The 13,774-nt window shown below is 48.3% G+C and overlaps 2 pseudogenes; both read left to right on the top strand.

The window, feature by feature from the left end:
* The first annotated feature begins 1,909 nt into the window (after window positions 1-1,909).
* Window positions 1,910-9,075, top strand: LOC147962930 (uncharacterized; annotated as a pseudogene).
* A 2,163-nt stretch (window positions 9,076-11,238) lies between these two features.
* On the top strand, window positions 11,239-13,464 carry LOC147962931 (disease resistance protein RPP13-like; annotated as a pseudogene).
* Window positions 13,465-13,774: the final 310 nt, after the last annotated feature.

Here is a 13,774-nt window from a genome sequence, read left to right on the forward strand (position 1 = left end):
ACATAAGATAGTAATGAAAATACAATTCTGCAATACAAACGGTAACTTCGGTTTTGCAAAATATTCTGTCATGCATCTGTTGAGAGGTTCATTTGTATGTGCTAAATCTTCTGGATCGTCTACTGATTTCCCTCGTCTTACTGACTTTGACTGAGTGTTCAATAACCAGGAAGATCTATATGTGGGTACAATATACCTGTCTTTGACGAGACTTGAATCCGATATGTACGTCACATAAGCGTCAATTACCTGAAATAAATGAGTAAATTTAAGATGGATGTAACATACTTAACGCATGACATAAGCATGACAATAAAAATACATACATCACCGGATATCCATGCATGGTTAAGTATCTGGCAAACTCGGTCCGCAGAAAGTCCTTCATCTTTACCGTTGTTGAATATTTCATGATTCTTATGTTTTGGTGAGTGCTCGTACGCTTTCACGTACTGCACAGCGGCACGCACCATATCATCCACAGAATGATCAAATTGAGGGGTTGTTTCATTAAACAGTTCTACAACACAAGTCAATAAAGTTAAAGTACAAATTTATACTACACAATTTCCAATAATATATTCATAGCATGTTTAACTTACTCATTTTCGCGGTATGTTTCGCACGTTTTCTCGGAGTCTTTTTAACATAAGGAGATTTCGTGTACTATGACCCACACCGCTTTCGCTTCGCTGGAATCACCACCTTCTTCTCTTCTACCTCGCTATTACCATCTGACAAGGCCTGTGACACTTCTTGCTCATTTTGAGGGACTTGCCATCTTGCAGCTTCTATTTCATCGGTTTTTAGAGATGATGCTTCTTTTTTTTCTGACTGCTCCGGGACCTCTATAGGATCCTCCTTCTCATCTTTAAAGCTACTCAAGTGACCAGTACTGAATTTGAACGAATTCCCTTCTTCAGAATCCAAATCATAATGCCCACTGCCATTTTGGCCATTAGGTGTGTGTTTGTCATCATACTGAAATTCTTTTTGAGGATACTTGTTTTCATACCTGGACTCACTATTCTGTCCATACATATTTTCTTCCTCCTCTGCCATTGTGCCCGGTTTGTACCGTACACCTGTTTTATTCATTTTCTCTAACACTCTCTGCAAAAGTAAGCTCATTCACATGTTATATCTTTTTATTAATTTATCGAATTTAATAAAGTGCATAGCAGAGTTGTTACATTTTTACCTGTGCGCATAACTCCGGCATACGAAACAATTCCTTACAAATTTCCTTCATATCATTCATAACTGGGTCCATAAAAGGCATTAGATTAGAAGGGACCTCAGACACGTTGTCCACTTTTTTCTTTCCCGTAACGGATGACTTTCGGCTACTATGTTTCTTACTGCTTTCAGCTTGTTCATCTGCAAGTTTTTTCATTCTATACTCCTTCGTAATGCAGTCATCAATCTACAAAGTGAGTATGCAACGACAACATGAGTACATAACATTCTCAATGCAGTATCAATGTACAAGTAAATAAGCATTATAATATTACCAATCCATGGCCACGACCATTTTCTAGGTCGTACTTGTCTCGTTTCTCCGCTTTAGATTCAGTCCAATTTTTCATTAGGGGAACTTGCAACAAGAACGGGTCATTTTTCGGGCCGGTGGTTGGGTGCACCTTCTCCCAATATAAGTATTACAAAATAAAAGACAAAATAAGTTACGAACACATAAATTAAAGGAATATGAAATAGCATTAATTAATAGCATACCTGGAGTAGGGCTAGGTTGCCACATGGCCATTGCCTCACACGACCGTCCTGCTTGAGTTTACCATTCTCCGTCAAACAAGTTCGCAAAGTGAACACGTTAAAATTCAACGTGCTTATCCACTTCATGTCATGCACCAACGCGTAGTACTCCTTTCGTATGGAGACAGCCGACATGGGTGCAATAATGGTCCCAAGCAAAACAAGAACAGCCATCCGAAGAAATTCATCGTCGGCGGATTTATTCCTCACAATTTTTTGAATCAAGTCATCTATCATTATCTGACCATTTTTTTTGTGAACGTACTGAATAGGAATTTTGTTTATTAACTCTTTTCCTTCCGTCGCAAGAATGCCAAAACATCCTCACCTTCATTCTTAAACCCAAATATTGAAAACACATCGTCCGGTCTAAGTGAAATTAGGCCTTTACTGCCACTATTTTCTTGTATCATGAATTTTTTGCTGTTTGGGTTATAACCTAACAACATAAAATGCAGCAAAAAATCTCTCATTTGTACTGACGGAATGATCAACATCTCTTCCAAGCCTGTTTCGTAGAACCTAAATCGCTGAGCGGTGGTAAATCTTTCAACGAGACTTATCCACTTCTCTATGGAACATGGAATCACACCATCGATATCCATACTGCATGTTAATATTTTCCTATTAATACATATGATTACGCAATAGCATCGACAGAAATTGTTCGAGGTGGGAAACGTGACCTTAATCCGGGCGACAGCCGCCGAACAACGGCTGTGGCGGAGCCGAAAGCAGACTGCCCAGCGTCGGCGATCTGCGCCTGAAGGCGTGGGGCAGTCTGTGCCAACGAGTGCCGTTAACTGTGGATGGCGATGGACGGCGCTGCACGTGCGGTGAGATCGTTGCGCGCCTGAGGGCGATCGTGGTGGGGGCGACTGGGGCACGGGGCGGCGTACGGGGGGGGGGGGGGGGGGGGCGAATGGTGTGGATAGGGTTCCGCCGTGCGTGGCGGTATACGGCGCTGTAAAAGTAAAAAAAAAATTGTTCGCCGTCTGGGCCCAGGCCCGATACCGCCGAACCTATAGCGCCCAACCTATAGCGACGTCGGCCACCGCCGAACATGCTAATGTTTAGTCCCACATTGCTTCTCGTCGTGCTAATTCACCTGTTTAAATACCGTAGTTTGCTTGCAATGTCAAGTCCTCTAGTGTGGTGGTATCATTTAAGGAGGTTAACGTAAATTATGCTCCGGCACTCCATAAACATGGAGTGTCACAGCAATAATTCACTTTAATCTTCTTAAGTGAGTCCGTCCGCAATATGTGACTCTTTATTTTTTTTTGTTTATTTTGTATTATTTTTTCCACACACTGCAAATTTTTTTGACACGCTACAGTGTGGCACACAAGCACGCCTGCAAAATTTGGGTGTGTTTCGACACTCGATGCATTTACTACGATTTTTTTCGTGAAAATACCCAGAAAACGTCTCCCGACGTGACGCGACTTCCGTTCGTACTCCGATTCCGTCGTAATCTGACGTGCGAGACCGTGGGGGTCACTCACACGCGCATGCAAAAGTTGGATGCGTTTCGTCCATGTTGACATGTACTCACAGTACAAACCTGAGGTGTCGGTCTGGGGTGTGACATGCATTCAGTATGTGTTCTCTTTCGCAAAGCCATGAAACGTCGGGGTTTTTTTGACGCGCTACAGTGTGGCACGCAAGCATGCCTGCAAAATATGGGTGTGTTTCGACACTCGATGCATTTACTATGATTTTCTCCATGAAAATACCTAGAAAACGTCTCCCGACGTGACGCGACTTCCGTTCGCACTCCGATTCCGTCGTAATCTGACGTGCGAGACCGTGGGGGTCACTCACACGTGCATGCAAAAGTTGGGTGCGTTTCGTCCATGTTGACATGTACTCACAGTACAAACTTGAGGTGTCGGTCTGGGGTGTGACATGCATTCAGTATGTGTTCTCTTTCGCAAAGCCATGAAACGTCGGGATTTTTTTTGACGCGCTACAGTGTGGCACGCAAGCACGCCTGCAAAATTTGGGTGTGTTTCGACACTCGATGCATTTACTACGATTTTCTCCGTGAAAATACCCAGAAAACGTCTCCCGACGTGACGCGACTTCCGTTCATACTCCGATTCCGTCGTAATCTGACGTGCGAGACCGTGGGGGTCACTCACACGCGCATGCAAAAGTTGGTTGCGTTTCGTCCATGTTGACATGTACTCACAATACAAACCTAAGGTGCCGGTCTAGGGTGTGACATGCATTCAGTATGTGTTCTCTTTCGCAAAGCCATGAAACGTCGGAATTTTTTTTGACGCGCTACAGTGTGGCACGCAAGCACGCCTGCAAAATTTGGGTGTGTTTCGACACTCGATGCATTTACTACGATTTTCTTCGTGAAAATATCCAGAAAACGTCTGCCGACGTGACGGGACTTCCGTTCGTACTCTGATTCCATCGTAATCTGACGTGCGAGACCGTGGGGGTCACTCACACGCGCATGCAAAAATTGGGAGCGTTTCGTCCATGTTGACATGTACTCACAGTACAAACCTGAGGTGTCGGTCTGGGGTGTGACATGCATTCAGTATGTGTTTTCTTTCGCAAAGCCATGAAACGTCGAGATTTTTTTTTGACGCGCTACAGTGTGGCACGCATGCACGCCTGCAAAATTTGGGTGTGTTTCGACACTCGATGCATTTACTACTATTTTCTCCGTGAAAATACCCAGAAAACGTCTCCCGACGTGACGCGACTTCCGTTCGTACTCCGATTCCGTCGTAATCTGACGTGCGAGACCGTGGGGGTCACTCACACGCGCATGCAAAAGTTGGGTGCGTTTCGTCCATGTTGACATGTACTCACAGTACAAACCTGACGTGTCGGTCTGGGGTGTGACATGCATTCAGTATGTGTTCTCTTTCGCAAAGCCATGAAACGTCGGGGTTTTTTTGACGCGCTACAGTGTGGCACGCAAGCATGCCTGCAAAATATGGGTGTGTTTCGACACTCGATGCATTTACTATGATTTTCTCAATGAAAATACCCAGAAAACGTCTCCCGACGTGACGCGACTTTCGTTCGCACTCCGATTCCGTCGTAATCTGACGTGCGAGACCGTGGGGGTCACTCACACGTGCATGCAAAAGTTGGGTGCGTTTTGTCCATGTTGACATGTACTCACAGTACAAACCTGAGGTGTCGGTCTGGGGTGTGACATGCATTCAGTATGTGTTCTCTTTCGCAAAGCCATGAAACGTCGGGATTTTTTGTGACGCGCTACAGTGTGGCATGCAAGCACGCCTGCAAAATTTGGGTGTGTTTCGACACTCGATGCATTTACTATGATTTTTTTCGTGAAAATACCTAGAAAACGTCTCCCGACGTGACGCGACTTCCGTTCGTACTCCGATTCCGTCGTAATCTGACGTGCGAGACCGTGGGGGTCACTCACACGCGCATGCAAAAGTTGGGTGCGTTTCGTCCATGTTGACATGTACTCACAGTACAAACCTGAGGTGTCTGTTTGGGGTGTGACATGCATTCAGTATGTGTTCTCTTTCACAAAGCCATGAAACGTCGGGATTTTTTTTTGACGCGCTACAGTGTGGGACGCAAGCACGCCTGCAAAATTTGGGTGTGTTTCGACACTCGATGCATTTACTACGATTTTCTCCGTGAAAATATCCAGAAAACGTCTCCCGACGTGACGCGACTTCCGTTCGTACTCCGATTCCGTAGTAACCAGAAAGTCATAATCAATTATTTTCAAAAAATTGATTATTAGTACTTATATTTATAATAAACAACTTATTATTCTTACTTATAAAGTAAATAATAAAATTGAGGTGCCATTTTCTATATTAACTAGTTTCATATTAAGTAGTTTTTTAATGTAATTACATACTAAATTCTACATTAAGTATTGTTCTTACCATAACTACTTAATAAATTTCATATCAAGTACTTATTTTATGTATGAGTATTTTCCAAATTATTATTAATTATAAATTATAACAAATAACACTTTACTATTATGAAAACAGCTGTAGCCATTAATGCAAAACAAACAACAAATAAATAATGAACATTAAATAAATTATAATACATTTATAACAAATAAAAATGAACATTTTTAAACAATAAATAAATAAAACAAATAATCCCACATGGCCCGCCGAAAGACGCCGTGAATAGGATGCATGGCAAGTTTCGACATCCTTCAAATGAACCCAATTTTTTTCCATAGTCTTGTACCATTATGAATAGGATGCATGGCAAGTTTCGTGGCTTTTTGCCATTTTATGAATTTTCTATAATTTTTTCGGTCGAAACACTTTAAATGCTGACCGGACGTGACGCAACGTGCTCTTCGTATCGAAATACCTTAAATTTTTGGATTATGTGTGGGAGTGGGTATACTAACTCACATGCAAAATTTCAGGTCATTCTGAAGATGTCAAAAAAATTGACCTTATTCTCCGTAGACCGTTCGGGTAGGCTTGTCCGAAAACGAGTTATTTTTCGACATCCTTCAAATGAACCCAATTTTTTTCCATACTCTTGTACCATCATGAATAGGATGCATGGCAAGTTTCGTGGCTTTTTGCCATTTTATGATTTTTCTATAATTTTTTCGGTCGAAACACTTTAAATGCTGACCGGACGTGACGCAACGTGCTCTTCGTATCGAAATACCATAAATTTTTGGATTATGTGTGGGAGTGGGCATACTAACTCACATGCAAAATTTCAGGCCATTCTGAAGATGTCAAAAAATTGACCTTATTCTCCGTAGACCGTTCGGGTAGGAGCATAGGCCTTGTCCGAAAACGAATTATTTTTCGACATACTTCAAATGAACCCAATTTTTTTCCACAGTCTTGTACCATCATGAATAGGATGCATGGCAAGTCTCGTGGCTTTTGCCATTTTAAGATTTTTCTATAATTTTTTCGGTCGAAACACTTTAAATGCTGACCGGACATGATGCAACGTGCTCTTTGTATCAAAAAATTGACCTTCTTAATATGATGCATGAATTTGAAACAACAAAGACGCTAACCGGACAAAAATATTACAAAACTTTATGTATTAATAAAACAAACTTTGCATAAAATGCTAAACTATCAAAAATAAGATACATAATAATGATGTGATCTGAATTACAATGCACTAGCAGTGTCCGGGCAGCTGGGGCAGAGCTGCCCAGGCAATGCAAACTCAAATCACATTATTACTATCTATCTTATCTGATAGGGTGCATGAATCCGCCTATATAAGCCGGTTTGGGCGTCCTTCGGCGAGCGAGGTGGGACTAAACGAAACCATCCACCCCGCCCCTGTGCCCTCGACCGCTCACAGGCGCGCCTTCCAGCGGCCCACTAGGACTACTGAAATCGGCCCACCTCGCCAGTCAACGCGCAGCGCAGCGGCAGGCCGATCGCACGCACGCCTTACAGCGGCCCACCTCGCCAGTCAACGCGCAGCGCCGCGGCAGGCCGCTCACACCTCGCCTGCCGGAGCTCGCCCGCACCAGTTTAAATAGGTTTTTTTTCATAGGTTTTTTTCAATTCAAGTTTAATTTTTATTTTATATTTTATTTTTACAATACAATTTTTTTAAAATATATCTTCTAATTTGTTTTGCGAGTATTAGGTCAATTTTTTATTTTTAGTTTTATATTTACTTTTCTAGTTTACATAGGTTTTTTTCAATTCAAGTTTATTTTTTTTCTGAATTTTTTTTACAATACAATAGTTTTTTTAAAACATCTTCTAACTTGTTTTGCAAATACTATGTCAATTTTTTATTTTTTGGTTTTATATTTACTTTTCTAGTTTACATAGGTTTTTTTCAATTCAAGTTTACTTTTTTTCTGAATTTTATTTTTTACAATAAAATAGTTTTTTTTAAATCTTCTAACTTGTTTTGCAAATATTATGTCAATTTTTTATTGTTTGGTTTTATATTTACTTTTCTAGTTTAATTCTTTTCTCATTTTTTTACAGTACAACTCTTTTTAAAACTAAAAATAACAGTATTGATTTCAACACTTGATAGTTCAACAACATTTAAAAACCATCCATTCAAATACTCGATATTTCATTAGAGTTTTCATAGATATTTTACATAGTACTAGAAATAAAACTTAACTAAAGAACATTACGAAAATAATTAAACATTACGAAACGACATTTTCAAATAAACCCTAAACTACTCGTCCTCCACGCCGCCGAAGTCTGCCTCGTCATACAGGCCGTCGCCGTTATCGCTGTCGTCGCTGCTGCTGCTGCTGCTGTCGTCGAGGGGCACCACAGGCACAGCCGGCGCAGCCATTGAGTCCTCGAGCGCGGCGTGGTACCCGGGAATGTCCTCCGGGTCCTCCGGGTGGACGGCACCCGGGGCGACCTGAAGGTACTCTTGAACGAGCGGCGGCGGCTGCGGCATGTTCTCCGACTCCCGGAGCGCCGTCAGGTAGCCCGGCATGTCGTCCGGGTCGCCGGCCTCCGCCGCCAGCCGCCTGTACTCCGCCACCAACGCCGGCTCTGGCTGCTGTGGCTCGGGCGGAGGGGCGCGGCTGGACCCTGCGCCGTCCCTGCCCGCGGTACGGCTGGACCCGGCGCCGTTCCTGCCTGCCGTACGGCGATCGCTGGGGCCGAGGCGGACAGCGCCGCGGTGACCGCCTGGGCCTCCACGGGGCGGGGGCGGGTGCATGGCGCCGAAGTCGACGCGGGCGCGGGTCGAGCGCACCTCGCCGCGGCGGTACAGCTGAAAGCCGTCCCCCGGCGGAGCAGGCACGACGCCGGCGACCACCTGCACGCGGTACGGCGCAACCACCTCCTCGAAGGTGCGGCCGTCCCAGAGCTCATGCCGCCGCGCGCGGTTGTGCTTCGTGGGCGGGCGCGGGCCGGCGTAGGCGTGGAGACGCCGCAGCTGATCGTCGGCGAGGCGGTCCACCTAGCCAGGGTTGTTGGAGCGTACTGGGGGTCGGCGAGCTCCTCCGGCGACAGGCGAGCCCTGTACAGGCCGACGGCGCGGGCGAAGAGGTGGGTGCCGACCTCGGGCACCGGCGCAACGGGGACGCCGTCGACGCTCAGGCGCCACCTCGTCGGCAGGCGCACGTCGGGCGCGGCGGGGATGCCGAAGTGGGCGAGCTCCTCCGCCTCCTCCATCGTCATGTTGGGGCGGGCCATCGTTGGCGAGAGGGAGAGGCACGGCGCGCGAGGAGGTGAAGGGCGCAAGAGGAGGACGCCGACGACAAGGGAGAAGGCGAGGCGAGGGCAGTGTGGCGAGCCGACGGAGGGCGCGAGGTGCTTTTTATAGGGCGTAGTGGTGGGTGGGCCGGGGGTGCCGGCGATCAATGCCGGTTGGCAGCCGAGCGGTCAAGGGCGCAGAAGGGCAGGCGACGGCGTGCGAATCGGCGCCGGCGTGCCAGCCTCCAAAAAGAACGGCCACGCCGATCGGACGACCTAGTTCAGGCCTTCGGCGTCGAGCATCTCCTTCTGCCTGGCCTCGAACCAGGCCCTCGTCTTGTCGCTCATCTTCGACAAGTCCACGCTCATGATCGCAAGGGCCACCTCCTTCGCTTTGGTGGCGGCATTGGTGGCCTCGATGTCGAGCTGCCTCTGCCTGGCCTTGACGTTGTCGGCCTCGATGTTGAGCTGCCTTTGCAGGGCGGCCTCTTCCATGTCGAGCTGCCTTTGCCGGGCCGCCTCCTCCATGTCTATCTTCATCTTCTTGGCCGCCTCCTCCATCTCAAGCTTCTGTCGTTGGAGGTCTAGGTATTGCTTCATTTGCTCATCCTGGCTTCTTCTCGTCCCTCACATCCTTATGTGACATCATGCCATGCAAAGTCTCATGCAAAGCCATGGATGAGGCGTCACGTATGTCGTCCACCTTGGAGTTGGTCTTGCCCCTCGGCCTCTTCAACGCCTCGCCATCCCCACCTCCGGCGAACTTGGCCGTCTTCTTGCCTCTCTTCCTTTGAAGTTCACGATATTGATCCTTGAACTTAGGGCAATTGTTGATGATCGTCCAACAATGCGTAAGAGTGAATGGCTTGTCATTGTGCCGGGCCTTGAATGCCTCCAAAGATTGAAATGCCTACACCACATGATCAACAACAAGTGAACATGCAAACATATACACGGCCGAAGTCTCATGGCCGTAGCAAGGGCTAGAAAGAGAAGAGCATACCATGTCTCCAACGCCGAGACCACTCACGGGCCGTGCTTCAACGCTCTCTAATGCGGCGCAATATTTGTTGCACTCTTGTTGGATGAACAACCATCTTTTTTGAATCGAACCGATGCCACGGTTGCTTGTAATTTGGTAGGGCTCAAACATCTTCCTTTCATGGAATGTTTTGTGGACTCTCGTCCAAAAAACAATGCCCTTTTGTTGCGCGCCGGTCCTTGGATCTTGGCTTATCTCCATCCAACTTTGGCAAATCAACTTGTCCTCATCTTGTGTATATGAACCGGTGCGAATGCTCTTCCGCTTCTTTTGTGCTTCCGCTCTTTGGGTGAGCTCGTCTATGAACAATGGAGCGCCACTAATATCAACATCATTGGCTTCATCTTCATCTTCACCTTCGACATAGATGTCATCGTCTTCATGCCACGAATCACCATGGTCGTAGTCAGCACGGTCGTCGGCCTCTTCATCGGGCACGTACTGGGCGCGGCCATCCTGACTTTGGGTCTCATCGGGGTCGTAGGCACGGCCATGCCCACCCTGGAAGATCACGTCCTCCATGTACTGGTTGTAGAAGGGGTCGTCCACCGTCGGCGTTGAGGTTGGCATTTCGTCAAACAACACGCGAGGGGCCGGCATGGTGCCCGTGAACGGTGCACGCGCCTGCTTTCTTTGCATCTCGACGGAAGGCCGCCCGCCGCTACTGGATCCAGGTGTCACGTTGAGGTCGATGACGGCCGCGGGGTGTGGTGTGGACGGCGCGAACAAGCCCACGTCTGGCGACGCCGAGAAACGGGTCTAGCCGTCGTGCCTGGGTGGAGGAAAGCCGGGCGACATGGGTGCGGCGCGCGACGTCGGTGACTGGCAGTGCGTAGGCCGGGCGACCGACGAGCCTGTGCTCGCCGGGCCGATGGCCGCGGCATGGAACCCCGCCGGACGGCCCATGCCAAGCATGAGGATGGCGTGCGCTTTGTTGACGAGGTCCTCCTTCTCGTCGGCAGCGGCCTTGCGCCGCGCGGCCTCCAGCTCCTCGCGCGGGGTGGCGAACTTGGCCGCGGCGGCATTCATCTTTACGGCCGCTCTCCGTTCCCTCCTCTTCGCCGATTCCGCGTCCAACTTGGCGATCTCCTCCGGCGTGTACTCCGACCGCGGCTTCCTTGGCGTCTTCTTCTTCACCTTTGCGGTCGGGTCGACGGCCAGGCCGCCGGAACTTGGCGGGGCGTCGGCCATGGACGGGGGAGAGGGGAGGGGGGGGGGGGGGCGGGAGGGACGTGGGAGGGTATGGGGGAAATGGCGCCAAATGGCCGTCGGGGGTTTTTTGGTTTCTCCTACCGACAGGCGGGCCAGGGGAGGACAAGCGCGCGCGTCCCGCCCGTCCGCGCACTGTCCGTTTCACCCCAAAACCGGCGCAAGTTTGGGCCGGGGATGGGTCGAAAGCGGACACAAAGCGGACAAAAGTCCGTTTGCTCCCGCGCGCTGGTCCGCCTTTTTTGTCCCTTTTACCCCAAACGGACGGGGCCGGACAAGATAGAGTCGCGCGGTGGAGTTGGCCTAACTACGAGCATGATCTTAGATCGTAGCATACATAAATATATATTCTGGAGCACACATCTCAACAATAAATTAAAATTCTAACGTACGAAATAACTTAGATGATGTGGATTATCTCGGCTGCTTAAATAAAGCCATAGATTATTTTTGTTTACTAACTTCAGCTAATAAATATTAATCGGAAACAGGGACGGCACAGACTTGGAGGAGAACCAACAGGCTGTGGCAATACGCAATGACGAAGAAAACAAATTGCATGATTGTGTGATTTATGTGGTTGGAGAGAGTGGTATTGGGAAAAGGTATCTGGCACAGAAAGCATACAAAAATGAAACCATTAAGAAGAATTTCGAGGAATGTATGTGGGTGAGCTTTCCACCAGGCACCAGCAACATCACTGATCATGTAAAAAGAAAGTTGGAAGATGAGTGCTCCAAGCTACAACCTGGAGGGAAGAATATAGACCAAGTGAAGTACTTGGTTGTGGTAGATTGGCCAATGAGCGGCACCATGCTTGAGGCACATAATTGGCTCATGTCCGGCAAAGAAGGTAGCAAGATTGTGCTGACAGCGACGTCTAGTCCCTGTGATGAAGACAAGAACGTTGACATCGTTGAGCTTCGTTGTCTGCTCAAAGATAAGAGCGAGAAGTTGTTCAACAGGATCCTGGGCCTGCGGGGGCGTCGGAAGAGTAATTACAAGACAGAAATGATGGATACGATCCGTAAAGACATTGAAAAGATAACCAAGGGACTACCACTCGCGGTGGTTCTTGTTGCCAAGCTCATGAGGACAATGGACTACAGCAAGTGGGAGACAGCATCGACGTACCTCAAGGAGAACAACCAAGACGACCTGCTCATGACCATAGTGTCCATGAGCATCGATGACCTCCCCAACGAACACAGGTCGTGCTTGCTCTACACGGCAGGCTTCCCGGCCCGGAGCGCAGCACGATCGATGCTGGCCAACTAGTGCGCCTCTGGGCGGCGGAGGGCTTCCTAATTCAGCAGCCTGGGGTGGAACAAGAAGAGCTGGGCCAGCGCTACCTCAAGGAGTTTATCTCCGAGGCCTTATGCAGCTGGTGAAGAAGAAAGCAGACGTCGTGGAATCAGTAGCTATTCATGACCAGGTCTATGAGATTCTAAAGGTCCGAGGCGCAGCGCATTGGCCTCATGGAAACGCACTATGGTGGTGGGTATGCCCCTGCCACAGTCAGCGCGAAGCGCCTAGCTCTCAACAACAACAAAATGCCGTACAAAACAAAGGTGCTTTGGAAGGTGAGAACCGTGTTGTCCCATGGTGCACAAGGTATTCTCGGAGGCGCCAAACCGCACAGTCGAGTTGATGATGCGAAGCTCATAGAAGGTGTGAACTGTGTTGTCCACATTTCTCAGGAACTACCACCTCTTTACATATTAGGCGAGCTAATGGGCTTCAGCGTGGACATGGTCCGGGCCGGTCCTGTCCCGGTCCGAGCAGTCGATTGGACCGGCCGCCAGACCGGATCGAGCAGGGCAGCGGTCCAGATTTCAGGGACCGGACCGGCGGACGAGAAGCTCGGTGCGGACCGGCGGTCCTCACGGTCCCGGCGACGTCCAGTCACTGCATGTGGGCCCAGGATGTCGGAGAAGCAGCACGGTCGCCGGAGCCGGAGAAGACGCACCTGTTGACGGTGCGGCGACGTGAGGGAGAGGCACAAGAGAGAGAGAGGGAGGGAGCGGCGCGGCCGCGCGGGAAGAGGGGGAACAACCACGCGAGGGAGCAGAAAGCGAGGGAGAGGGGGCGGCGCGACGGTTAGCCTCGAGCGTCCGCAAGTATATTTTTAGCAGTTTTTTCCATTGCATGCAAGTAATTTAGGGCGTGCATGGGCCCATGATTTTCCTTGTATGAGCCTTGCCGTGATTGGTGGATTAATTCTGACGTGAAGATAGTCGTGGGATGACAGACATCGTGATTGTCGGATCCAACCATTTTTCTCTCTCTCTCTCTTCTTCCTTGTATTTTCTGCATGTTGGTCTGAATAAGAGAAAACTGCGTCATGGGATGGCGCCTGATTATCCGATCGAACTTATTTCTCTCATTACTACTCCCTCTGTAAACTAATATAAAAGTGTTTAGATTACTAAAGTAGTGATCTAAACGCTCTTATATTAGTTTACGGAGGGAGTAGCAAATAAAAGGAACAACAGCGAGGAGTTGTCGTGAGAAGCGCCTAAATTATCGGATCGAATCATGTTTATCTCATTCTCTCTATATATTTTCTGTCGACTGA

The sequence above is a fragment of the Triticum urartu genome, chromosome 6A (genome assembly GCF_056163025.1).
Source record: "Triticum urartu cultivar PI428250 chromosome 6A, HENAU_Tu73, whole genome shotgun sequence".
Taxonomy (NCBI): Eukaryota; Viridiplantae; Streptophyta; class Magnoliopsida; order Poales; family Poaceae; genus Triticum; species Triticum urartu.